This window comes from Triturus cristatus, chromosome 2_1 (assembly GCF_964204655.1).
Source record: "Triturus cristatus chromosome 2_1, aTriCri1.1, whole genome shotgun sequence".
Lineage (NCBI taxonomy): Eukaryota > Metazoa > Chordata > Amphibia > Caudata > Salamandridae > Triturus > Triturus cristatus.
The window spans coordinates 469,840,139-469,868,113 of record NC_140581.1 but is presented as its reverse complement, the minus strand read 5'-3'; the positions used below and the strand labels follow the sequence as shown (position 1 = coordinate 469,868,113).

The following is a 27,975-nucleotide window of genomic DNA, read 5'->3' as shown; positions in this document are numbered from 1 at the left end:
CGAATCCGGGTGGCCCACTGGTCCCAGCGAGGTCCCCCAGAACTCCAGAGTCAGAGTCCACCATGGGTTGACCCCTCCAGGACTCCCAGACGTCGCCTGTAGCCACTGCACGGAGACCCCCCCCCCCACCGCGAGTGGCCCGTTAAATTGAAATCTGACCTCAAAATACACCCCTGTGTCCAGCCGCCCTGCACCCTGGAGAAGAGAAACCGAGGTGCACCTACGTCCCCGAGCCCTCCAAACTACCTGCCCACCCTTGGAGGCCCTGTACCTTTATATACATATATACACACACACACAACTATACGTGCAACCAGCTAGAGGGGTGGCTGACCTATGCTAGGGCAGTGGGTTGTAGGTGTGGCAGAGGGATGTGTGCCATGTAGTCTGTTCACTTAGTTCTGCACCAAAACTTGCAGCCTGCAAGGGGGGGGGGGTTGTGTGTGTGTGTATATATGTATATAAAGGTACAGGGCCTCTAAGGGTGGCGCAGTCAGTTCTGCAGCCATTAGAGGCCTTCCCTGGCCATAGTACCCATGGCTCCTTTTACAAGGGTCTGACATGTGGGCACAGAGGTGCCAATTGGGGGTACAAGGTACAGTTTCAGGAAAGAACACATGCCTTGGGAACTTGATTGGCAGGGACCCAGGGCACATCAAGTCAAAGTGCATCAGTAGTCTGGCAAAAAGTGGGGGGGGTTATTGCAACAGAAACCCAGCTTCCTACATTCTGCGTTTGTCTATTATGTTTGGGCTAAGCTTATTTAGACTACTCTCCAAGCAGAATTAAGAAATAAACACAAAGAAGGCTGATCCTACTTACGGCAGTGGGCCAGGATACCTCTCATCCCTCTTGTTCGTGGTGTTTTCCAGCGAAGGAAGGAGCCAATCTCAGGGCACTTGGAAGAATTATCAGAGACAGCCCCTTGAAAATTCCATTCACGAGCTGACTAGCTTCATTCTGATTGGTCAAAAACACTGGCCACACCCAAAGTTGCATGGGCCACCTATATATACACTGTGTATTCTCGCTGATGGAGTCACCAACCACTGTCTACCTAACGTCTGGACGCTCTTCCCACCTTCACAGACACTCATTTTATTTTTTGCTGATTCTCCTAGGCTCACTTTCCACTCCATTTCCCTAGTGCTGCGGTTCCCGCCGCTAAAGGTTTGTTGCTTGCAGATACCTCCACAGTTATGTATTTGTACCTTCTTTATTACCCCTATTATTAATGCCACTTTTTCTGTCTTTATCACATAAATGTTCTTTGGAATTCTGTGATCCCCGTCCTCTAGTTCCAGACCCCTCGTATGTGGATGGTGTGCAATAAATAAATGTAACTCCTACTCCCGCAGTGGGTCACTCCGCTGAGAAGAATATTATTTTAGTCTTATGCTGTAAACTGGCGTGCTCTATTTACTGCAATTTTATGTCCTGCACTATAAAGAGACAGGAAAAATCGAATGTTGAAGATAGCTGTGTGATACTGAATAATTAAACAAGGGCATGGGTTTTCAGCGTGTTGTGGTACATTGGTCCGAGCCTCTGTTACTTCCTGCTATCATCATGGGGGACTCCGCTCAGTGTGTTGCTTGTGGAAAGCTGAACTCATCTTGGTAAATTTAATTGGCATGTAATCGTTAGTTTGAGCCGGTGGCTTCAGCGTTAAAGTCAGGCGCAGCTCTGTAGTAAAGCAAGGGACCTTGTGACAAGCTTGTGACCTACACAGGTTCAGCCAAGATCCTGACTTCCTGTTTTACGTTTCTATCAGCTGCCAATACTTCAGCAGTGTACTTCAAGTATATCTAGCCATGGCATGGAATCCATTTTAGAAATAGACTTCCCCAAACCAAATGACTTAAGCCCAATAATAGCGTTCTCATGGAAGGGAACGGAAAATACACTTGCACAGAAGGTTGTACTGCTCGCTGCATTTTAATCAACTTTTCAACGAAGCGAGTTGTGTGCTACATCCTTATGTCCGTTCCTTGCCTCTGTAGTAGGCAGAACATTACCTGATGTTTTTGCAGCGGGGGCCTAACTCGCTGACCTACCTTAACATGCCACGCAAGTTATATCTGAATCACTGCTACAAAATCCTGAACCCACTGAACTCTGCAGCTAGGTTTGAAATTGGTGACACGAATATTGCTCTACAGCAGGTACATTCACCACCTGATCTATTGTACCCGCATTGGAAGGGATAGACCTGCTGGGTACACAACACAATAAAATACAGCGTAATGGAGATGTATGCTTAGCGCTCACTTTAGAAGCTTTCACTTGGGTCTCTGCAGGCCCAGCCCGGTGGAAGTATATTAATAATAAATATAGTTGAGAGCGCCAAATGCATCTATTATCACTTGTAGTTTATATGTAAATGATAGTACATAATTGGTCCAGCAACATTTCAAAGTAAAACCTAGTGATTTATTCATTTAGCTAATGTTCTCACCTACACGCAGAAAAAGCTCTTCAACACCTCATTAGGGGTAGAAAGCGCTATATTAATACAAACCTTTTCCATCTTGTATCCTTCCACTATCCTTCTCAATCCAAATAAGACTACCATATCCACCGCTCAAATTACTTCATATTTCACTATACTAATTCACCACTAATCCTTTATGGGTTTCGGAGTAGCGTGCTACTTGCCGAAAAAGCACTTTAACGCCTCGTCAAGGGTCAGTGGATCATAAGATTAAAGGTCAATAGGTAGTACATTAGTAAAATGTCTTTCATTTTCCATGTAGGATTAGTTGTTAAGTTTGTGCTCTCTAGAGCTCATGCATTTACTGTAGAGTTTTGAATATCGATAGATTAATTGAAGTGAGATAGTAAAGGGAAGATGTGAGAGGTTATTAGGAGTAGTGGACTGGACATGTACACCTGCTAGTTGAATGAATTGGGTAGGAGGGGTTAAGAGTTTACTAAGCATGTTTGGCAGTCCGATGTAGTATGAAAGGTTTGAGATGAGTCAGAGACTGGAGTAAAAGGCAAGAGATGGATGTTTTTTATTTCATGAACTCAGACATACTCCCCACATAAATATCTAAATCTATGCATCTATGTATGCATATAATAGATTATACATAATCATATTTCGTGTGTGTGTGTGTGTGTGTGTGTGTGTGTGTGTGTGTGTGCGCGTGTGTGTGTGCACACACCGATCCTACTTACGACAGTGGGACAGTATCTCCCTCATCCCTCTTGTTCGTGTTGTTTTCCAGTGAAGGAAGGAACCAATCTCAGGGCACTTGGAAGAATTGTCAAAGACAACCACTTCTACTTTTAGAATTCCATTCATGAGCTGATTAGCTTCATTCTGATTGGTCAAAAACACTAGCCACACACAAAGTGTATGTGTGTGTAGACATATATATTACGAACTGGCGGTCGCCAGTAGGTAGTTATAGTTAGGACCTTGTGTCTATTCAAAAAGTGTTTTTTCTTTTGCCAATATCTTTGGCGCCGTTTGATGAACCTTCGCAAAATTTTCCAAACTAATGACCAGCTCAGGTCAGCTCCTGTCTTGAAAGTTTGGGGGTGATTTGTCAAGTGGGGGTTGACAAAAATGGGTGTCCCAAAACACGTTTTCCCCATGTTAATTTCCATAGTAAACTTTACACAAAGCTGCACCCCGAACTGCTGTTCGGAATTGTACCAAATTTGGCAAAAAGGTAGGTCTTGGTCTAGAAAGCGTGCTTTTTTAAAATAGTGTAAATCCGTTCAGTAGTTGCTGAAAAATTCAAAAAATAAAAATATCGATATCTGAGCACCGAGGAGGATTTGCGACTCCTCCAGGGCACGAGCTTCATTCTGATTGGCTGCCAACACACTAAATTAGGAAGTGTTGGCAGCCATCTTGTGACTCGTTAACCGAGTCACAAGGATACAGTAAAAAAAAAAAAAGGTAAAAAACAAGAAAAGGGGGCAGGGTAGAAACACCCTGACCCCTCTAGGCCTGCTCAGGGGGCCCCACAAGGACCCACAGGGCCACAAAAGCAGTCACAAAAAAAAAGGCCAAATTCGCGCTGAGTCCCGGGGGCAATCACAATAATATAGTGTGGGGGTCCCCATGCTGATTATATGCGGGGGCACGCAGCCTCTGTGATTGCCACCTCCCCGGGGTCTGATTTAAAGAAAGCGGGGAGCCGGCAGAGACAGTGGGGGCATTGAGGCTTCCCCCATGGTCCCCATCAAAAAGGCCAGGTCCTGGGGGATGGGGTCCCCCTCCCTTTTGTATTTTTTAAAATAAATCAATAAGGTAGGGCCCCTGGGAATGGGGTCTCTGGGCCGAAAACTGGCCTCAGGAGGGGGGGCCACGCGGCCCCCTCTTTAAAAAAAAAAAAAAAAAAAAAAAGTATGTGGCCATGCCCCCTTCCCGTTTTTTTGGGGTTATTTTAAAAAAGGAAACCAAAATGCTCCGGCCCTAGGGGATGGGGTATTAAAGCACATTTTTAAAAAAGCTGGTGTCTTACAGGAGAGCCCCGCCCCCTTCCTGACCGCTGTGCAAATGTGCCTCCTGGCGCATTCTAAGTTGGAGGATTGAGTCCCCTTCATTCCTGAGGGTCCCGGGGGGCAACTAGCCCACCAGGTACCTCCAGTAAGCCCCACACAGGGAGATTGCTGAGTGGTGGTCCGAGGCCACGCCCATTTTACACCACTCTGCAAACGTGCCTCTTGGTGCACTGCTGGAGGAGCAATGAGGTCCTCTTGTGTCCTGCAGTGCGCCAGGAGGCGCGTTTACAGAGTGGTGTATAAAAGGGAGCGTGGCCTCGGGCCACTCTCAGCAATCCAGCTGTGTGGGTCTTACTGGAGGTACCTGGTAGCCAGTTTGTCCCCAGGGACCCTCAGGAGGCAAGGGTACTTCATTCCCCAACCAAGAGCGCGCCAGGAGGCGCGTTTGCAGAGTGGTGGACAAAAAGGCGTGGCCTGTGTCCACCTATCAGCAACCCCACTCTCTGGAACATACTGGAGGTATCAGTTAGGCTAGTTGGCCCCTAAGGACCCCCAGCAGCAAAGGGGACTTTAACCCCATCCAAGAGCGCGCTAGGGAGTGTGATTGCAGAGTGGTGCGGAAAAGGGGTGTGGCCTGCTATGACAACTTAGCAATCCCGATGTGTGGGACTTGGTGGAGGTAATAGGAGGGGTAGTTGGCCCCCAAGGGTGTCCTTGGGGGCCAACTACCTCTCCAATTATCTCCACTAAGAGGTATTCGGAAGCACCCCCCCCCCCCCCTTTCTCCACTGCTCTGCAAACGCGCCTCCTGGCGCAGTACTGGTTGGGGAATGAAGCCCACTTTACCCACGAGGACTTTGGGGGCCATGAAGCCCTCCTGGTACCTCCTGTAAGTCCTAAGCTGCGGAATTCCTCAGCGCTGGCGGGAGGCCCAGCCCCCTTTCGGCACCACACTGCAAACACGACTACCAGTTAAAGAAGCATTTGTAATGTAATAGGTCTCGTATTTGCGAGAATTAGAGCTATTGGCGTTGTAAATGTGAAAGATTTTTACTAATGTTTTTTGGTGTAGAGTGGATGTACGTTGTGTGTAGTGGAATTATGTGGTATGTTGTGCAGTGAAATTATCTGAATAGAAAGTATGTGGTATTTAGTGTAGAGGAATTATGTGGAGTGGGGTTAGGTGTTTTGGAGAGTAATTATGTGGTATTGTAGTCTGTGTTGTGTAAACCTCAGGTTTAGTCTTCCTCGTTTCCATAGAAGCTAAACTATAAACTCAATGAGACACAAAAAAAGGAGGAACCACTGAGGAGCACTTCTGGACCTAGTCGGAGGTATGAGCAGGGCCACTGGTATTATGTGACTGTTCAGCTGCACCGATTTTTACATAATTAAACTTTTTCCGCATTTGCCAAATATTCCATCATCTGCTGCCTAAATTGCAGATTTGAGCAAACAAAGCCTTCTTTCTAGCTCAAACGGCTCAAGTGTTCCCAAAGATGCAGTAACACATCAGGGCTCGAAAAATCCACTCGACCGCTCGTATATGAGAGCTAAATTTAATGAGGGCGAGCTGTTTTTAGGTCCTACTAGCCCTTTCTGGCGAGTAGGAAGACAAATTAACTTTTGTCCTCTGTCGCTGAAAACGGAGCAAATGTGACAAGATAACAAGATTTAAAGGCATTTTTATTGCTCACAAAGCGTATTTACCCCTGACATTAATAGGAAGAGTTAATATAGTTAAAATGATGCTCTTACCGAAACTCATATTTTTTTTTCCCAAAACAGCCCATTAGCTTTTGCAGATGTGAAAGCACTATACACATCAATACCCCATGCCTTTGTCATGGGGTATCGATGTGTACAGTGCTTTCACATCTATGGTACAGAGGATGGTTTCAGAAGTGACTTTATCTTGGATAGTTTCTAAGATGTTTAAAAAAATCAGTGATGTCTCCTATGTATGTACTCATGGATTGCACCAAAGGCTGTAAATGTTTATCTAGGTATCTTCCGATAGTGTCTTGATCACATTCAAGACACTAATACCTATATGCCTTTATCGTTCGATCCGACCAACGATTTCATGAATATCCTTCAAACCATTCTAAATGCTGCCACTGATAAGAGCACAATCACCACAGAAGACCAAAATTACCTCATCAAAACCAACCCTGCAATACCCTATATTTACATGATCCCTAAGATCCACATACACGCAACAATACCCCCGTTTAGACCTATTGTTTCTACCATCAATTCACTGCATGAACCTATCGGAAGATACCTGGATCCATACATACATAAGAGACACCACCTATTTTGTTTTTTAAACATCATAGAAACTATCCTCTGTACCACAGATGTGAAAGCACTATACACATCGATACCCCATGACAAGGGCATGGAGGCGGTTGAATCTTTCCGCCTGACCACCGACAAACCTGATGATCTAAAAATTCTCCAATGGAACTGATCCACTTTACGCTATATCATAGCTACTTTGAATGGTCTGGGAACTACTACATACAATGCTCTGGAACATCGATGGGCAATTGTGCCGCTCCAACTTTCGCCAACCTGTACATGTACCGATTTGAGTTGGACCATATTTTGAATAAAAACGAGTGGAAAGAGAACCTCGTTCTATACAAGAGGTACATTGATGACATATTCATATTGTGGCAAGGATCTATCATGAATTTACAAACACTTATCGAAGAATTGAACAATGTTGACCATCGCATCGAGTTCACATCAATTATCAGCAAGGATCTAATTACATTCCTGGACACCAGAGTAACTAACAACAACGGAACCCTCACTGCACAAGTATACACTAAACCCACAGACCGGAACAATCTACTGCATTGTCACAGTTTTCATCAGCCTTCTCTCAAAAAGCATCTATCCCACTCCCAGCTACTCAGGCTCAAAAGAATATCCAGTACTGAGGAGTTATACAAAGAAAGCAGAGACATATGCATAGAGAAATTTAGACAACGGAAATATCCAGAACGCATTCTGGTAAACGGCATCAATGAAGCAGACAAAATCACACGGCCAACCTTGTTAAGGAACAAACCTAAAGACAGTGCAGAATCCAGAAATGTGTTTATATCCAAATTTTCTACCCAAAGATATTCAATCAAAAAGACCATCTTAAGATGTTGGCCCATGCTCGGAACTGAAACAGATTTCAGACATATCTTTGATACACCTCCCAGATTTGAGTACCAACGGTCAAGAAACCTTAAACAAATTCCTTACCACAACCAAGAACCTCAACGAACCACATTTCAAAGGAACCACACCATGTTACAACTGTGGTAACTGTAACTCCATCATAAAGGGCAACACTCTTCAACATTCCAACAAAGGAACTAACCTCAAACTAAGGGTAACAGCCACCTGCAATAGTCAAAATGTTATCTATATGTTAAAATGCCCCTGTGGTTTGGTTTACATTGGTAAGACAGATCGCAAAATACGCATAAGACTCAATGAACATAAGAGCAATATCGGAACACACACTCCAAATCTCCCATCGCTAATCATTTTCAACTTTTCAAGCACAATATTAGTCAACTACGCTTTTTGATTCTTGAACAAGTACCGATCTTAAAAGGACGTAACAATACACAATTTATACTACAGAGAGAAGTGTACTGGATAGACAGAATGGATTCCATCAGTCCAAAGGGACTCAATGAACGTTGTGACCTCAGCAGTTTTTTGTAGTCCTTTTTTCTCCCTCTCCTACCCTATGGTCCGACGTCACAGCCCCCGCCATCCTGTACTTTGAATGACTTGATTATCAAAATGTACTATACAAGTCACTGTATATTTATTTCACATTGTTTGTTTATCGATGCTTTCAGACTATCTTTATATAAGTTTATTTGATGTTTAAGTTCACATTCTGGTACAGTTTTCTCTTGACGCTGTAATTTTATGAACTAATTTCCTCTCATACATGAGAAAAACATCTTCACATAACTGGCCCCTCACAATCCACCGCACTCCGTATTATTAGATTCACCATAAGTAATCGGCACAGGTCACAGAACTGAGTCTTTCTTTCACGTAGTTCATTTCACTGGAACGCCCCAGAATTCCTTTTGGGTTACACTCGTCACTTCCGGTCCACCGGGACGTCTGTATCTTTCCGGGAACATTATCCGGCTATTCCGACACTGTTTTGAGGAACGTATTGAATACATAGTTTCCGAGCTTCAAGTAAGTTCTTTCAATCGCCAACCGTTATTACGTTCGCATTATGCTATTATCAGTTTGTGATAATGGTATCTCTGTCTCTTTCACAGATACCAGAAACTTTGTAGATTACGTTTACTATATGTGAGTATTCATTCACCTATTTACCTGGTTTCACAATTGTCACTGCGTCATCTTTGATTACACAGCTCGGCACGATCTTTATCACCCATTTGCACTGTATGACCGTTCGATCGATCATTTACCAGCATGGCATGATTTACCACGTGTTTTTAATTGCACCTCCATTTGCTTATTAACATCTGTTGCACTAACGCCCCTAACGCACTGTTCACCTCTTCACTATGTTCACATCGCACAGTTCACTGAACCCAGGACGCCGATTAGTATCCGTTGCACTTGCTGTCACCTCTTCGCCACGTTCACATCGTACAGTCCACTGAAATTAGGACGCTTATCAGCATTTATTGCACCAGCACTTTATGTGCACTGTTTACCTCTTTCTGTCACGTTCACATCGTACATTTCACAGAACGCTCTTTATACATTTGCATTCTAGTGGTTATATTTTGAGATTCATACTCTATCATTTTATCACACCTGCATTTAGCATCTCACGCTGATACCCTGTTTCCTTTTTTTTGTAGCACACTAGCCCCGGACGAAGGGCTTGTATGCCCGATATGCATTGGGCACTTTGAATGAATTTATAATTCAAAGTTGATGGAAAGCTTAAACGAAAAATCGCTTATTTTGAAAGCCTACGAAGAAAATAAAATTAATGATATCAACTACACCACGATTAAAGTGATTTCTTACCCAAGTATTAATGATTGAATCTTACACCGAGTGCAAGGGGGGGGGGGACACTTTCTTAATTCAAGAGAGTGCAATCACGTCTATATTACCCTCATACTCAGGAGGACTTACCCGATTGCACCACCAACCCTATTACCATTTTCTACACTGCAATCCGACAGTCCAAAAGAGTGCGCTACTCTGTTTTTTCACTAGATACACCCAGTTCACACGGTCGAACGCCTTTGTGGCATCTAGTGTGATAACGGCCAGTGGTAAATTGTGCAGTATTGCTAGATTTATAGCACCAACTAAGTTATGTGTCAAATCCTGAATGCCCCTTCCTCTAACAAAGCCTTTTTGATCTTTATGTAGTAAATCACCTATAACTCCATGTAATCTCTCTGCTAAAATCTTGGCAATGATCTTGTAATTAAGATTAAGCAGAGAGATTGGCCTATATGAGTCACATTGGTTGGGTGTCTTTGATGGTTTCAAAATCAAAGCAACCACAGCTTCATTCCATGAGGGGGGCATGTTCCCTCCTTTTTCAAAAATATGGACAAATAGTTTATGCATCACAGGGGCAAGCACTTCCGCTAGAGCTCTGTACAGCTCGGCTGGCAAGCCGTCTGGACCTGGTGCCTTTCCCTTTTTCCCAGACTCGATTGCCTTTATTATCTCACTGGGGCTGATCGATTTGTTAAGCTTGCTGGACCTCACCTTATCGATTTTATTTAAACGGAATTGGTCAAGCCACGACTGTATCATTTAATCTTGTGGGGTCAGATCTTCCCTATAAACCTGTTCAAAGTGCTTTTGAAAGGCATCTTCAATGTCTTTGGGGTTCTCAAGTAACTTTCTGGAGGTATCACATAATATTTCTTTTATGTTATTTTTAACTAAGTCCGGTTTGATTTTCCAGGCTAAAAGCTTCCCACAGGATTCCCCATACTCAAAGTGAGACAGCTTACTAGCCTCCCACCTTTTCCTCAGCCTAGTATCTAGCACCCCTGTGAATTCTACTTTACATGATAACAGATTCTCATGAATGTCCCCCTGAGCTGTATCCCTCTGGGCGATGAGCTCTTGCTCAAGCTCCTGAATTTTTGCCTCTATTACTTCTACCTCAGCCCTTTATTTCTTCTGCTTAGCAATTTGGATAGATGTTATATGGCCTCTCAGAAAAGATTTATAGGCATCCCATACCATTTATGTTGAGGTGGTCTCCAGATTGATCAAGAAGAAGTTACTTCTTCCTCTAACAAAATAGTTTGGTCAAAAGGTCCATCTTCTGTTGCCTAGTTTTGTTGGTAGTTTCAAAACTAGCGTGACTGCCGAATGATCAGATAAGTGCCCCCCTAGGTGTTTCGTGTCTTTCACCCATCTTTTTAACTCCATACTGATTAAAAAGAAATCCAATCTAGACTTCTGTCCATACTTTTTATTGTGAAAGGTGTACCCTCTCCTGCTTCCCATTCTATTCCTCCATATATCTATCCAGCCCATTTGCTTCACTGCGCTTTTTAAGGAAGATCTCATTTTACAGTTCTGTGCTGATCTATTCTTATAAGTTCTGTCCATCAGAGGGTCTAAAACCAGATTAAAGTCTCCTGCCAGAATGAAAGGATCATGGAAAATTAATAGCTCTGCAAATAACTCCCTCAACGGTGCTGAGTCATCCAGATTAGGTCCATAATAGCCTGCCACTGTGAATTCATGCATATGGAACCTGATCTTAGCTATAACCTATCTGCCCATCTTATCTACTTTGAAGCCTTCCACTGATAGAGCAGAGTTTGTTTTAATGAGAATAGCCACTCCCTTCGTAGTCAACTGCTGTGTGGTGCATATGACTTCCTGAAGCCAATTTTTAGTTTTGCACAAATCCCTCATCCCCTTCTCTGTTAAGGGTGTCTCCTGAAGAATGAGACTTTGTTCAGGGGTGTCTTTTAGATATTGTAAAACTCTCTCCATTCTATGTTTTACCCTCAACCCATTCCAATTCTATGATAGAACCCTTAGATATAGTGCCTGATTAGTCATGGCTTGTGTCTTTTCTGAAAATATGGGTGATACGTTGCTTAAAGGACCTGTTTTGGCGCATCAGACTTATTTTTTGGTTTTTCCCTATGCTCCCCACCCTGTGTCCATCCCACTCCCCCCCTTCTCTCCCACCCTAGTGCTCCCCTGGAGAACCCCCACTCTTCCTCTTATGGCCCTACTCTGGCCTTTGAGGCATCCCTCCTGGTGTCCAGGACGGTAAGGATAAATATATCTCTTTATATAAACATTAGATGATGCAAACTACATGGAACATCTACTCTTAGTTCTAGAGAAGGAAGAAACGAAAAGGGAAAGGAAAATAAACCATAATGCAAATTGTAAGGTTCAGGAGAAAGCCTGGAGTACTAATGAACTGCTACTTCGCTGGGAGGCTCCGATATAGATTGTAGAAACATTTCTGCTTCTTACACCCACTTAAATATCCGCATTTTATTATTGAACATTACTTTTAGAGTAGCGGGAAATTTTAACTGGGCTGTTGCACCTTGCTACCTGAAGGGGTCTAATAACTGCCCTAGCTCCCATTATTTAGCGGCTGTTATTGATGAGACATCAGACCTGATTTGAAAAGTTATCCCTTTTGCACTTAATGTATTCTTCTTGAGAGCTCTATTTAATATTTCATCTTTCAGACTGTATGTTAAGAAGTGTACTAAAATGTTCCTAGGTCTAGAGCAGACGAAGATTATTTATTCTCTGACAGTTCTCAATAGATTCTAGCCTCTACTGGAACCCTAATTCACGCTCTTTTATTTTAGTAAGTTCTTTTAAATTTTCCGCAGTTTGGGCTGTCAGTTCTGCCACTGTAGACTCCAAAGCTGAGACCCTGGCTGCCAGTGAATCAAGCTTATCTTGCAATTTCTCGGAGAAGATCTTGATTTCACCTTGATTTTTTTCCGAGACCAGGAACCTACTCTTCATCTCCTCAGTTAGAGACTGTAAAAGATACAGGACAGATAGAGGAGTTGGTGAGTCCGTTGTGTTCCCATTAAAGGAAAGGGTATTCTCTACATCCTTCACCATGGTTTGTTTCACCTTTGGTCCATTCCTGTCTGTGGTCTCAGTAGCCACCTTTGGTGCTTTATTCCCTGCATCTGAGATCATGAATCCTTCTGGTTCACTTCCTTCTGGGTCCCCCTCGAGTGCTTGGAACTTATTTGGACTTAGTATAACTTCTGGTTAGTAAAAGGGTCCCTCTAAGCTGCTACCTGGGGTATCTGGTATACAGTCCAGTGGTTTCAATATCAGGGTGCTATGCACCACTTTAAAATAGTTTTTTAGTGAGGGTGTAAGTTTTGCCTTGGATTGGGTCGGTTGATTTCGTAAAGTCAGCTTCTGATTTTTTTTTTTTTTTGACTTTATAGATTTTGCAGGCTTTGCCTCCTTGGAATCTTTACGAGGTTTATCAGAACCAATAGGTGTATTGACAGAATTTATATCAGATTTTTTACTTGTACTTCTTAGAGCATATCGGGATGATAGCCCCCATCTGTTATTTCCCCTTTGCCCCTTTGCCCCTTTGCCTGTATCTCGCTGTGGGACCCCCAACTGAGGCCCCTCTGTCTCCCAAATATGTCTTATCACCTTTTACCGAACTTTTCAGGTCCCGATCTAAACCTTCTGGCAGCTCAGCTTGACCTATTTGCACTGCTTGATTATTAGCTGCTCCTTCTGATCTCTGGATTTTCCTGGGAGGTTGTCGGAGACTGAGTCCAAAGCAGCCACTGCCTTTGCCGCTGTGAAGGAATCCCACAGCTGCTCTCGGCCGCGCCGCACCTCAGGGGCTGCCCGAGACCACAGCACAACCCCCTCCTCCCACGTCTGCCGTACCTCCTGGTCCTGGTCCGCGGCCGCTGCTGCCCCAGGGGAAACCAACCCCGCCACCTCCACTGTCAATCCTGGGGGATACACCATCAGAATCAGAAGTCCAGAAAAACTCACTGTGAAATCGCGGCCGCGATCACCACTGCAGCGTGTCTTCAGCGTTTGTGGCTTCTTGGGCATTTTCCCCACAGCTTGCTTCCGCTCCACACCGCTTGTCACCGTGCCTCCTCCTCCGGTAAGAATAAGCCTCTTTTCCTTTTCCCCTCTCCACCTCCCTACTCGAGACCTGCTTGACTAATAGTGCGCACCATCTTTTACGAGCAAAAAGCAATTAGGAAGTCATTAACACGCCATAACCAGTCCCGACTCACCAGAGCCTCCGCGACCTGTTAGCCACTGGCTGCAATGTTCTCCGCCCGCTCCTGCCTCTTTGTGCACCTCTCCTGTCTCCTTCTGCACCTCTCTTTCCTTTTGTCTCTGCAATTCTCTTGCCTCTTTCTGCACCTCTTTTGCTTTTTCTGCAATTTTCTTGCCTCTTTTGTACCCTTCTTGCCTCTTTATGCATCTGTTGGTTCTTTCTGCACTGCTCTTGCTTCTTTCTGCACCCCTGTTCCCTGTTTCTGCACCTCTTGCCTCTTTCTGTACCTCTCTTCTCTCTTTCTGCACTTCTCTTGCTTCTTTCTGCACTTCTCTTGCTTCTTTCTGCACCCCTCTTGCCTATTTCTATACCCCCTTGCCTCTATGTGCACCTCTCCTTGCTCTTTCTGCACCTCTCTTGCCTTTTTCTGCTGTTCTCTTGCCTCTTTCTGTACCTCTCTTGCCTCTTTCTGCCCCTCTGTTGGTACATTCTCACTGTTCTTGCTTCTTTCTGCACCTCGGTTGCAAATGTATGCATCCCTCTTGCCTCTTTCAGCACCCTTCTTCTGTCTTTCTGCACCTCTCTCACCTCTGTCTGCACACCTGTTCACTCTTTGCCTTTTTCGGCAGTTCTTTTGCCTCCTTCTGCACCGCTGTTGCTTCTTTGTGCACCCCTCCAGCTTCTTTGTGCACCCCTGTTGTCTCTTTCTGCACCTCTCTTGCTTTCTATACCTCTCTTGCTTCTTTCTGCACTTTTCTTGCTTCTTTCTGCACCTCTCTTGCCTCTTTCTGCACCCTTCTTCCCTGTTTGCATGCCTCTTGCCTCTTTCTGCAGTTCTCTTGCCTCTTTCTGCAGGTCTCTTGCCTCCTTCAGCACCTCTGTTGCTTCTTTCTGCACTTCTCTTGCTTCTTTCTGCACCCCTCTTGCCTATTTCTGTACCTCCTTGCCTCTTTCTGCACCTCTCTTGCCTTTTCCTGCTGTTCTCTTGCCTCTTTCTGCATCTCTTTAGCTTCTTTCTGTACTTCTCTTGCCTCTTTCTGTACCTCTCTTGCCTCTTTCTGCCCCTCTGTCGGTTCATTTCACTGCTCTTGCTTCTTTCTACACCTCAGTTGTAAATGTATGCATCCCTCTTGCCTCTTTCAGCACCCCTCTTCCGTCTTTCTGCACCACTCTTGCCTCTGTCTGCACACCTGTTCCCCTTTGCCTCTTTCTGCAGTTCTTTTGCCTCCCTCTTCACCTCTGTTGCTTCTTTCTGCACCCCTCCAGCTTCTTTCTGTACCCCTGTTGTCTCTTTATGCACTGGTCTTCTCTCTTTCTGCACCTCTCTTGCTTCTTTCTATACTTTTCTTGCTTCTTTCTGCACCTCTCTTGCTTCTTTATGTACCCTTCTTCCCTGTTTGCATCCCTCTTGCCTCTTTCTGCAGTTCTCTTGCCTCTTTCTGCATCTCACTTGCCCCTTTCTGCGCTTCTCTTGATCCTTCCTACACCTCTGTTGCTTCTTTCTGCACCTCACTTGCTTCTTTCTGCACCCCTGTTACCTCTTTCTATACCTTTCCTGCCTGTTTCTGCACCTCTCTTGCTTCTCTCTGCACCTCTGTTGCTTTTTTCTGTGCTTCTCTTGCCTCTTTCTGCATCCCTCTTGCCTCTTTAAGCACTTCTGTTGCTTCTTGCTGCACTTCTCTTGCTTGTGTCTGCACCCCTCTTCCTGTACCCCTTTTGCCTCTTTGTGCACCTCTCCTGCCTTTTCTGCAGCTCTCTTGCCTCTTTCTGCACCTCTTTTTGCTTCTTCTTGCACTTTTCCTGCCTCTTTCGGTATCCCTCTTGCCTCTTTCTGCACCTCTCTTGGTTCTTTCTGCACTGCTCTTGCCTCTTTCTGAACCGTTCCTGCCTCTTTGTGCACCTCTCCTGTCTCCTGCACCTCTCTTGCCTTTTTCTGCACTTCTCTTGCCTCTTTCTGCACCTCTTTTGCTTTTTCTGCAATTTTCTTGCCGCTTTCTGTACCCCTCTTGCCTCTTTATGCATCTCTGTTGGTTCTTTCTGCACCAGTTTTGCTAATTTCTGTATCCTTCTTGCTTCTTTCCGCACCCCTGTTCCCTGTTTCTGCACCTCTCTTGCCTCTTTCTGCACCTCTGTTGCTTCTTTCTGCACTTCTCTTGCCTCCTTCAGCACCTCTCCTTGCTCTGTATGCACCTCTCTTGACTTTTTCTGCTGTTCTCCTGCTTCTTTCTGTACCTCTCTTGCCTCTTTCTGCCCCTCTGTTGGTTCATTCTCACTGCTGTTGCTTCTTTCTGCACCTCGGTTGCAAATGTATGCATCCCTCTTGCCTCTTTCAGCACCCCTCTTCCGTCTTTCTGTTCCTCTCTCGCCTCTGTCTGCACACCTGTTCACTCTTTGCGTCTTTCTGCAGTTCCTTTGCCTCTTTCTGCACCCCTCCAGCCTCTTTCTGCACCCCTCCAGCCTCTTTCTGCTCCCCTCTAGCTTCTTTCTGAACCCCTGTTGCGTCTTTCTGTACCTCTATTGCCTCTTTTTGCATCCCTCTTGCCTCTTTCTGCACCCCTCTTGCCTCTTTCTGCACCCCTCTTGCCTCTTTCTGCACCCCTCTTGCCTCTTTCTGCACCGCACTTGCTTCTTTCTGCGCTTCTCTTGCTTCTTTCTACACCTCTGTTGCTTCTTTCAGAAATTCCCTTGTCTCTTTCTGCACTTCTCTTGCTTGTTTCTGCACCGCTGTTGCCTCTTTCTGCACCGCTGTTGCCTCTTTCTGCACCTCACTTGCCTCTTTCTGCACCTCACTTGCCTCTTTCTGCACCCCTCTTGCCTCTTTAAGCACCTCTTTTGCTCCTTGCTGCACTTCTCTTGTTTCTTTCTGTACCCGGTTCCCTCTTTCTGTACCCCTTTTGCCTCTTAATGCACCTCTCCTGTCTTCTTCTGCACCTCTCTTGCCTTTTCCTGCAGTTCTCTTGCCTCTTTCTGCACCTCTTTTGCTTCTTTCTGCACGTTTCTTGCCTCTTTCTGCACCTCTGGTGGTTCTTTCTGCACTTCTCTTGCTTGTTTCTGCACCCCTGTTGCCTCTTTCTGCACCTCTGTTGCTCTTTCTGCACCTCACTTGCTTCTTTCTGCACCCCTATTGCCTCTTTCTGCTCCCCTTGCCCTCTTCCTGCACCTCTCTTGCCTCTTTCTACACGCCTGTACCCTCTTTTGTACCTTTCCTGCCTTTTTCTGCACCTCACTTGCCTTTTTCGGCACCTCTGTTGCTTCTTTCTGTGCTTCTCTTGCCTCTTTCTGCACCCCTCTTGCCTCTTTAAGCACCTCTTTTGCTCCTTGCTGCACTTATCTTGTTTCTTTCTGTACCCGGTTCCCTCTTTCTGTACCCCTTTTGCCTCTTAATGCACCTCTCCTGTCTTCTTCTGCACCTCTCTTGCCTTTTCCTGCAGTTCTCTTGCCTCTTTCTGCACCTCTTTTGCTTCTTTCTGCACATTTCTTGCCTCTTTCTGCACCTCTGGTGGTTCTTTCTGCACTGCTCTTGCTTCTTTCTGCACCTCTGTTGCAAATTTCTGCATCCCTCTTCCCTTTTTCTGCACCTCTTTTCTCTGTCTACACACCTGATCCTCTTTCTGCACCCCTTTTGCCTGTTTCTGCAACTCTCTTGCCTCTTTCTGCACCTTTCTTCCCTTTTTCTGAACATCCCTTGCCTCTTTCTGCATCTCTCTTGCTTCATTCTGCACATCTCTTGGTTCTTTCTGCACTGGTCTTGCCTCTTTCTGCAGTTCTCTTGCCTCTTTCTGCACATCTTTTGCTTCTTTCTGCACTTCTCTTGCCTCTTTCTGTACCCCTCTTGCCGCTATATGCATCTCTGTTGGTTCTTTCTGCACTGCTCTTGCTTCTTTCTGCACTTCTTTTGCAAATGTGTGTATCCCTCTTGCTTCTTTCTGCACCCTGTTCCCTCTTTCTGCACCTTTCCTGCTTCTTTCTGTACCTCTCTTGCCTCTTTCTGCACCTCTGTTGCTTCTTTCTGTACCCCTTGCCTCTTTGTGCACATCTTCTTCCTCTTTCTGTACCTCTCTTGCCTCTTTCTGCACCTCTGTTGGTTCATTCTGCACTGCTCTTGCTTATTTCTGCAGCTGTTTCAAATGTATGCATCCCTCTTGCCTCTTTCAGAACCCTCTTCCGTCTTTCTGTACCTCTTTTGCCTCTGGCTGCACACCTGTTCCCTCTTTCTACACCCATCTTGTGCCTCTTTCTGCTGTTCTCTTGCCTTCTTCTGTACCTCTCTTGCTTCTTTCTGCACCCATCTTGCATTTTTTTGCACTCCTCCTCCCTCTTTCTGCACCGATCTTGTCTCTTTCTGCACCTCTGTTGCTTCTTTCTGCACCCTTCGTCCCTTTTTTGCATCCCTCTTGCCTCTTTCCGCAGTTTGCTTGCCATTTTCTCCACCTCTCTTGCTTCTTTCTGCACCCCTGTTGTCTTTCTGCACTCGTCTTCCCTCTTTCTGCACCTCTCTTGCTTCTTTATGGACCTCTCTTGCTACTTTATGCACCTCTCTTGCTTCTTTATGCACCCTTCTTCCCTTTTTTGCATCTCTCTTGCCTCTTTCCGCTGTTCGCTTGCCATTTTCTGCACCTCTCTTGCGTCTTTCTGCCCCTCTTTTACCTCTTTCTGCACCTCTCCTGCCTCTTTCTACATCTCTTTTGCTTCTGTCTGCACTTCTCTTGCTCTTTTTGCACCCTTCGTGCCTTTTTCAGCACCTCGGTTTCTTCTGTCTGCACTTCGCTTGCCTCTTTCTGCACCCCTCTAGCCTCTTTCTACACCCTTGTTGCTTCTTTCTGCACCTTTCTTGCTTCTTTCTGCACCTTTCTTGCTTCTTTCTGCACCTCTCTTGCTTCTTTCTGCACCTCTCTTGCTTCTTTCTGCACCCATCTTGTCTATTTTTGCACCCCTCCCCCTCTTATTGCACTTCTCTTGCTTCTTTCTGAACTACTCTTGCTTCTTTCTGCACCTCTTGCAAATTTATGTATCTCTCTTACCTTTGTTCACCCCTGTTCCCTCTTACTGTACCTTTCTTGCCTGTTTCTGCACCTTTCTTGCCTCTTTCTCCACCTCTGTTGCTTCTTGATCGAGCTCCGCGCACCTGCCACTTAAATCCTGCTTTAACCTGCCTAATAGACCTCGTGTGCAGCACATTCTTGCCCCACAGGACTGAGGAGGCATCATTGTCCTGGCGGAGCCCGAAATCGATAATCCTGCAGACCTGGCAGCGGGCGAGAGCGAAGCTTGGGCCGGGAGTGCCCTGGCTGGGGCAGACTGTCTCCCACCCGACCTTTCGATCCTGCGAGGCCGCTGCTGTGCTGTGGGCCAGTGTTACAGCAAACACCGGTTTCAGGGTATGTCACCCTTCTTCAGCCAGGCTAGCTTGAATCCAGTGGCACAGTGAGCAAGGGACCCATGTCTGGGCATACCCATTCCACTTAGGGCAAAAAGTGTTACAGCAAACAAATGATGGTTGGAATGCTGACAATGCAAACATTCTCCCCCAGTCAAAAGATCTGGGTTAAATCCATCGTTCTTTTGCCCACTACTCCACCCCAGTGTAGACCCAGCCATATACAAATCAGTCTTGACCTTGTGCCCCATGGGAACAGTCCAGACCGAACTGCCAGGCCAGGTCCTCCCTGGACCGGAAACAAGCATCCTGGGAACCGGTTTCAGGGTATGTCACCCTTCTTCAGCCAGGCTAGCTTGAATCCAGTGGCACAGTGAGCAAGGGACCCACTTCTGGGCATACCCATCCCACTTAGGGCGTAAAGTGTTACAGCAAACAAATGATGGGCTTGAGGCCTGCCCCAGCATGGGCGCTGAGTGGTGTGGGGGCCATTTGCTTGGGATCTGGGGGGGCTGGGGTTGGCGGCGTGGTGGGCCGTGATCTGGGGCCTTCCAGACGCTCTCCTGAGGTCCCGGCCGGGAGAGCGGCCGGCTGCGGTGCGGCTCCTGGTCCTCCGAGGGGCCTCATTAGGAGCGGCGCCGGGTTGCGGAGCTCAGGGACCACCAGCGCTACCCCCTGTGCAGTGGTTGGGCACTGGACCTGCTGCGGGGTGGCATTCCTGAGGCTGCATTTGGCGTTGGTGGGAGTGGCTGTACGGTGCAAGTGGTTCCCTGCTGGAGCCCGGGGACCTTGGCGGCTTGGGTCAGGCCTCGGGTGTGGCCAGCCGCTTCGGCCGCCATCTTGCTTCATTAGGGGCCATCTACTGGACTGTGCTGTTGTCATTGGCCCGGAGTTCCCCTGGCCTGCGGTCCTGGATCTCCTGGGTGGCGCTTGAGAGGGGGGGGCTCCTTGCGTGGAGGGCCTTTTTGTCGCCTGTGATTCCCGGGGCCCGGCACCATCTGCTGCTGAGGAGGGAATTGGCTGGAGGTATCGACATCCTGGGGGTGCCCAGTGTGTTGGTGGTTCGGCGAGTTAGGTTCCACTAGAGGGGCCTGCTTCGCTGTCCATTGCTGGTTCCTGAGGCGGCTGGAGTAGCTCCGGTGTGGCTTGTGGCCTAGCTGTGGGCGGATTCCGTGAGGTCTGTACGTGGGGGCCCCCTACCCCTCAGTGCCTTTTGGGGGCGATAACTCTGTCTCCTTGTGATTGTCTGCCTTTCAAAGAGGTGTCACCTGGCTGGTGGCTTTTGCCATGGGGAAGGATAAGCCTGGCGCCGGGGGCTCAAAGCAGAGTACCCTGGACCATTATACCTCGTCGTCGGGCGGTGGGCCTCCCCTTGGCTCCATCCCGGATAATGCAGCTTTATTGGCAGCCATCACTGAATCGAGGAACACACTGGAGGCTATATCTGTGCAGTGGGCATTGAAGTCTACTTTTTGCGGCAAGATCTGCGCAAAGCGTTTGACCGCATAACGGAGGCTGAGACGCGGTGTCACCCGTAGAGGATAATGTGCAATCCCTTCAGCGCCAGGTCAATAAACTGATGGTGATATCACAAGAGTTGGCCGCCGGGACCGAAGACGCGGAGGGCCGCGTTCTGCGCAGCAACCTCCGTTTTGTCGGCTTTCCGGAGGGCTGCGAGGGTGGCTCGATGAACAACTTCATTACGTCCTGGCTTAGAGCCCTGCTGCCGGCTGACAAATTATCCACTTGCTTTGTGGTCGAGAGGGCTCATCGGGCCCTTACAAAGAAACTGCCCCCGGGTGGTGTTCCATGTCCGGTAATTGCCAAATTATTGAACTATGCCAACAGGGACGCGGTGCTGCAATATGCCCGCCTCAACAAGGACAAGTTTGGTTTTTATTCTAGGCCCATCATGATATATCCTGACAATAACTGCATGGTGCAGCAGCAAAGACAGTCCTTTACCGCAGCCAAGCGGACGCTTTGGGAACAAAACATCTCTTACATGTTGTTGTACCCTGCTAGGCTTCGAGTGGTCTACAATTCTAAAACTCTCTTCTTTGATACACCCAAAGCGGTTCTTTGCCTGGACCGATGACCGAATACACTTACAGCTGCATTCCCTGCAGCTGCAGTAGTCTGACTCCTCTGTGGGATCCCAGCGGACTCGTCCACACTGGTCCAAGTCCAGGAAAAGACATCGCTCAGGTTCCGTTCGCAGCTCCTCTAGTCCTGTGCAAGCTACTAAACCAACCCTAGGCTCGTGACATTCCTGCTGGTGTATCATAGACCCTCTGAGGGTTGGACTATTCCTCCTGTTATTAGTGCTGTTAGGGTTTGACTTTACATGTGGTGGCTGGCCGCATAGCTACTAGACCCCCAAGGTTCAGGTTGTTTGGGGAGGGTGGGATCCATTGGTGGGGGAGCTGGGGGGGTCTGATGTTTGAGTCCCAGGGTCTCCCTCACCGCGACAGATGCTCCTTGTTCTTGGAAGTATTGGGTGGGGGGAGGGGGGTCATTGGGAGGGGGGCTTTATTGAGTTTGTTATGTTTTTGGTTGTTCATTTGCGCAGGCACGCCTTTCACTCTTCACTAAATAGATTGTCATTGCTGACCCCAGATTAGATACATGACTTCTTTGAATGTGACTCCCCAAATTGGTGACTTGAAGATAGTGACATGGAATGTCCAGGGGCATCTCAATAAAGTCAAGCGAGGGGCTGTTATTACACAGGCAAAACGATATGGGGTCGACGTCTTTCTCTTACAGGAGACGCATTATGGTGAACAAATCACGCTGGGTTGTGTGTATGCTTCTCTGCCCCTCGGTGCCACGTTTGTTGAATGCTTGGCTCGGCTGTGAGTTGAGATGCTCGGGCCTGTCGATCTTAGGGGGTCACTGGAACAACACAATGACTGTGCTTGACAGGAGGCGAGGATCCGGGGTGTCCCCCGGGTTGGTACTTCCAGGTTGTTCTTCCTTGCAGGGGCACTGGGTTGGGCAGACCTTTGGAGAGCATATCACCCATCAGATATAGGCTATACATACATGTCGGCGATACACAGCTCCCAGTCCCGCTTAGACTATTTGTTCACACCTCAAAGCTATGTTAGTAGGTTCTCCCAGGTTTCACATTTCCCGAGGCGGTTATCCGATCACTCGCCCATCATGGCGACACTCCTCCTAAATTGTCGAAAGCCTCCGTTTCGATGGCGGATGTCCCCATGGCATTTACGAAACCCGAAATACCAGGAGTGCATTCATGCGGCGATTTAGGACTATATCTCCATGAACACTGATTCCGCTCTCTCCAGGGTTACCCTATGGGAAGCCCTGAAACCCTCCATTAGAGGGGTGGACATTAGCTATAAGTCAGCCAAAAAGCGGAAAACGTGCAGCCCAACGGCTCTCACTAGAAGCGCACTGTATTGCCTTGGAGACAGATTACGCCTCAATACCCACCCCGGTGCTGCGTAGGAACCTGTCCTTAGCGCAGCAGCAGCTGCACCAACATCTGACAGACAAGGCCAAAGAAATTTGGCTGGCGTCCCAACACCGGATCCACCATTGGGGGGATAAATCTAGCAAAATGCTACATAGACTCTGTCAGGCTAGGCAAGGCACGACCATCAAGGAAGTGGATGGTACCTTGCGCACTGTTCCCATGGAAGTCTTGGAGGAATTTGTGCTGCACTTCTCCACGTTGTATGCTCGTAAGGAGCAGGTGACAAAAGATGTAATCGCAGAGTTCTTAAGGGATATTCCCCCACAACGGTTATCCGCCCAGATGAATGACTCCTTAGACGCCCACATAACGCTGGACGAATTAACAGTAGCTGTCAATTTGCTGCACCTGGGTCATGCCCCCGGTCCCAATGGATTCCCTATGGAATTTCTGCGCTCTCACATGACTGCACTGGCTCCACACTTGTTGGGCTCATTTCACGAGGCCCTGGAGCAGGGGCTTTTGCCTCGGGATTGGCGTCAGGCCAAAATTGTCCTTTTCTTGAAGCCCGGCCACCCACCGGATGACCCGCCCTCATATCGCCCTATTTCTTTAATAAATTTTGAGTCTAAACCATTGGGGAAGGTCCTGGCTGACCGCCTGAGGACGTGCATTTCGGACCTTCTACATATGGACCAATCTGGGTTCATGCCCCACCGCGGTACACAACACAACATCCACAGGGTACACAACACCATTGCCCTGGCACCTGAAATGGGACGCGCTCCCGGCCTGCTCTTGGCCGACATAGATAAGGCCTTTGACTCCCTCAGCTGGGAATATCTTTTTCAACTCCTGGAGGTTATCCATTTTGGTTCTCGTTTTCTGGCATATGTCCGTCTCTTATATGCAGACCCAGAGGCCTCTGTGCGAATAGCCGGTCACCGTTCATCCTTTTTCTCGGTGTGCCGAGGTATGCGACAGGGTTGTCCGCTATCCCCTCTCCTTTTTTCCCTGGTGGTGAAGCTCCTGGCAGTGTGGGTGCGTTGGGATCCGGTCCTCCGAGGTTTTGAGTGGTCTTGCTCTCTGTCCGACCGCATTGCTCTATATGCGGACGACGTGCTGTTTTTTATTACCGACCCGTGGATCTCGGGGGCTTGTATCCTGGGGATCCTTCGGGTCTTCGGCCAAAACATGCGACTCCATACTAACCCGGCCAGGTCGGTACGGTTTCCGGTCTGTGGCCAGCAGGGGAGTGGCAGGTTGGTGTCTCAACTGGTTTCAATATTTGGGTATATTTGTGTCCCTTTGCCAGCAAATGTTGTGACGTGTAACGTGCTCCCACTCCTGGCCAACATTTGTGAGGATACAACGGTTTGGTTCGCACAGATCAGTGCCCTACTTAACAACTTCTTATGGGGGGGAGCCGTCAGTGTTGCACTTTAGACTTGCACACAGTCTACGTACTGTGGGTGCATCGCTGATGCAAATGTCTATTCCTACTACGGGACGGCGCATTTGTTGATTATCAATAATTGGTGGTACAACTCTCCCTCGGACCTGGCATTCGCACTTGAACACAGGGCCATGGATAGTACTTCCCTCTTGCACCTACTTTATAGCGCACAGAGACTGGACTCTTTACCACAGGCCACTCAGACCACTATCAGGCTGTGGAGATACCTGGTGCGCTGTACTGAGATGGCACGGGCGACTGACACAGGCAACGCCTTTGTGGCACGGTACTTATTTGCGCCAGGTGGCGGCCCTGAGGGGATTCCGCCAATGGGATCTGATAGGCATTCCCTCCTTGGGGAACATTGTGCAGGGTACCGTTCTCAAATCTTTTCAACAACTTAAAGACGAGTATCAGCTGTATAAATCCCAATTTTTCAGATATCTCCAGCTGCGGCATGCACTGTCCCCTTCGCTGGCATCCATTCCCGATCTCCCGGAGTTCCACCCATTGGAGGGCCGCTTGCTTATGGGGGACTTGGGCGGGCATCAGATACAACAAATATATCAGACCCTGACAACACACTCACCTGCAACTCTGGATAAGACGAAGAGGGTGTGGCAGGACGACATTCCAGACTTAACTGATGATGACTGGGCTGAGGCCTTGGCTAGTCCCCGTGGCGCGGCAGTCGCCTCCAGATATCGTCTAATACAGTTTAAATATGTCCATCGAGTATATTATAGCCAGTCACGCCTCTGAAAGATGGGAGTTATTGCGTCCCCCCTGTGCTTGCGTTGCGACAGGGAAGAGGGGACCTTTCTTCATACAGTGTGTAGCTCTACAACCATTCTGGCGCAAGGTTCTGTGTTGTCTTAAAGAGGTGTTGGCCTGGGACTTGCCGCTTGATCCCAGTTTGGTCCTCCTCCAGTGGTACAGAGGACATCGGTGGCAACCAGTACAAACAGCACTTGCTTTTTCTTGCACTTACCATCGCCAAACGGGATATCACCCAAATGTGGAATTCCACCTCCCCTCCGACAATCGGAAAGTGGCGGAGAGAGCTTGATAAGTGCATGGGCGCTGAACCAGCTGTTTTTCAGGCGAAGGGCTGTCCTCAAAAGCTTAGGAAGATTTGGTCCAGATGGGCTGAATATAGGAGTATCGATCTCCCTCCCCTTCCAGCTCAGTCTCCATAGTAGCGATCCCCTGAGTCATTGTCAGGTTGTTATTCATAATGTGTCTACGTATCTTCTTGGGTGTATAAAAGTGTCAAATTATGTTTGCTAATGTGGTCGGGTGGGGAATGCCTGCATATAGTTCTAACGTTGTTCTTATTTTTTTGGTTTTATGTACAATTTACACGCATGGATGGGTCAGTTTATTGTAAGTGGCAGTGTGTGTGTGTCTGTATAGGTGTACGAGTACAAATTATAGCGCTGTATTGATCAGTGACTGCATGTATGAGTGACTGTATGGGTGAATGAGTGAATGTGTGTGTAGAGCTAGGAATCCGTGAGTAGGTAGGTATATAGTAACTGGTATTGGCGTGTCTATGGTTTAGAAAATGGTAGTCTGTGTTTTAGAGGGGGTGTATCAAAGGTTATATTAGGGTGTGAGGAGGTGCATCAGATTATCACGTGGATGATGTCATTAGTGATGTCATCACTGACCATGTCATGAATGATGTAATATGTGATGTCATCAGTAGTGCATTGCGGGGGCGCAAGTTATAGTTAGCTCAACTAACTATAACGGGCGAATTTCAGTGGTTTTGTACGTGTGAAATGTCCAACTAACTATAATGTCCCTGAAACCTGTGGTTTTTCAGTAAATTTCTAAGGTTTTTTAAATTATAATTTCTAACTATAACGTCCCTGAATCCTCTGATTTTTCCAGTGAATATGTATGTATATATATATATTTTCCACGAACCAGGCAAACCCTTAAGCAGCCAAAACGGAGAGCACACACGGATAGATTTTTCGCTGGATGCTTTATTGTGCAGATCCCCCTGACAGGCTTGTTTCGCCTTACGGCTTCCTCCAAATATAATATATATATATATATATATATATATATATATATATATATATATATATACTATTCAACAAACCGGCCCAAAAGGAAAGCGCGCTATTTCATAGCGGGTGCCAGTGTCGAGAACGGGCCAATCCTCGTAGTCAATTTTCCGCCAACTTCCTCAGAAAGGAAAACACTGCACACCAAGGGAGTTGTATGATTCCAGGATTTAATTGTTGTTTTGTCCGTGCATGTGAACACCAACCTCCACCACCAAAAAAAAAAATTAACGCGTTTCAACCTCAATCGGTCTTGCTCACGGTGTGTGAGTCTTTTTTCAATGTCCTTTATTTATACTAATCCCCATTTTAACCATTTAAGAGGAATTGTGGGAATTGTAGTTTAATTCGAAGTGTACCCAATTAACATGTTTATGATGAACTATTGGATGTTATGCCAATTTTTTGTTAATGGAAAATTACATAGTATCCGTATGTGTTCGCATTTAATGTGTATACGATGATGTATTTGATGAACATGATTGTGAGTATATTTATAACATTGGTATGTAATCTAGTAAATTTCCAATTATCACAAGCCTGGGGTTATCTAATCATTGCTTAGTGCATAATTCCCAGTCGGTTTCTGGCTTAGTGCCCGTGTATCATTTCATCAATTTCTACACATAATTGCGGATATAAAGATCTTGTATATTGTTCTTAACCAGAACTTCATTGTCAATTCATGTTGTGCTGCAGGCTCATAAATGGCTATGTACTCACAATCATGATTAGATAACCCCAGGCTTGTGATAATTGGAAATTTACTAGATTACATACCAATGTTATAAATATACTCACAATCATGTTCATCAAATACATCATCGTATACACATTAAATGCGAACACATACGGATACTATGTAATTTTCCATTAACAAAAAATTGGCATAACATCCAATAGTTCATCATAAACATGTTAATTGGGTACACTTCGAATTAAACTACAATTCCCACAATTCCTCTTAAATGGTTAAAATGGGGATTAGTATAAATAAAGGACATTGAAAAAAGACTCACACACCGTGAGCAAGACCGATTGAGGTTGAAACACGTTAATTTTTTTTTTGGTGGTGGAGGTTGGTGTTCACATGCACGGACAAAACAACAATTAAATCCTGGAATCATACAACTCCCTTGGTGTGCAGTGTTTTCCTTTCTGAGGAAGTTGGCGGAAAAAAAAAAAAAAATATATATATATATATATATATATATATATATATATATATATATATATATATATATATATATATATATATATATATATATATATATATATATATATATATATATATATATATATATATATATATATATATATAATATCATAACCACTTTCAATTCCGAGCATGAGGAAATTAGATCAATCTTAAACAAACATTGACATTTGGTGAGCAATGATCCGATTCTAGGCCCCAAAATAAAAAAGCATCCGGATATTACTTACAGAAAGTCCAATTAATTGAAAGATCTGATGGTAAAAAGCGAATTTCAGGAAAGGAAAGGAGGAACCGTAATCTGGTTACAACAAAAGATGGGTTTTAAAAAATGTCTAAAGTGCAAGGCATGCCAACATGGACTGAATGGCACACATTTTACAACATTTTTTAACAAAATAGTGACTGTCAAAGGTTTTCTAACATGTAGGTCGAGTTTCGTAGTGTATATTCCTCAGTGCCCATGCTCAAAAATGTATATAGGAAGTACCACTCTACCTGTATACCAACGAATCCTGCAACATCGTAGAGCAATTATCAATAAGGATAGAACTTATCCTACTGCCAGACATTTTGAATTATATCATGAGAGCAAGTCCTCAAGTCTGCAGTACAGTTGTTTAGCAGAAATCCCCAAGAAAAAGAGAGGGGGG

The 27,975-nt window shown here is 46.2% G+C and overlaps 1 protein-coding gene across 4 annotated transcripts in view; it reads left to right on the top strand.

Annotated features, from left to right (window-relative positions):
- Window positions 1-27,975, top strand: part of POLK (DNA polymerase kappa) — a 1,025,073-nt gene that overhangs the window by 186,013 nt on the left and 811,085 nt on the right. The gene's annotated exons all lie outside the window — the stretch shown is intronic.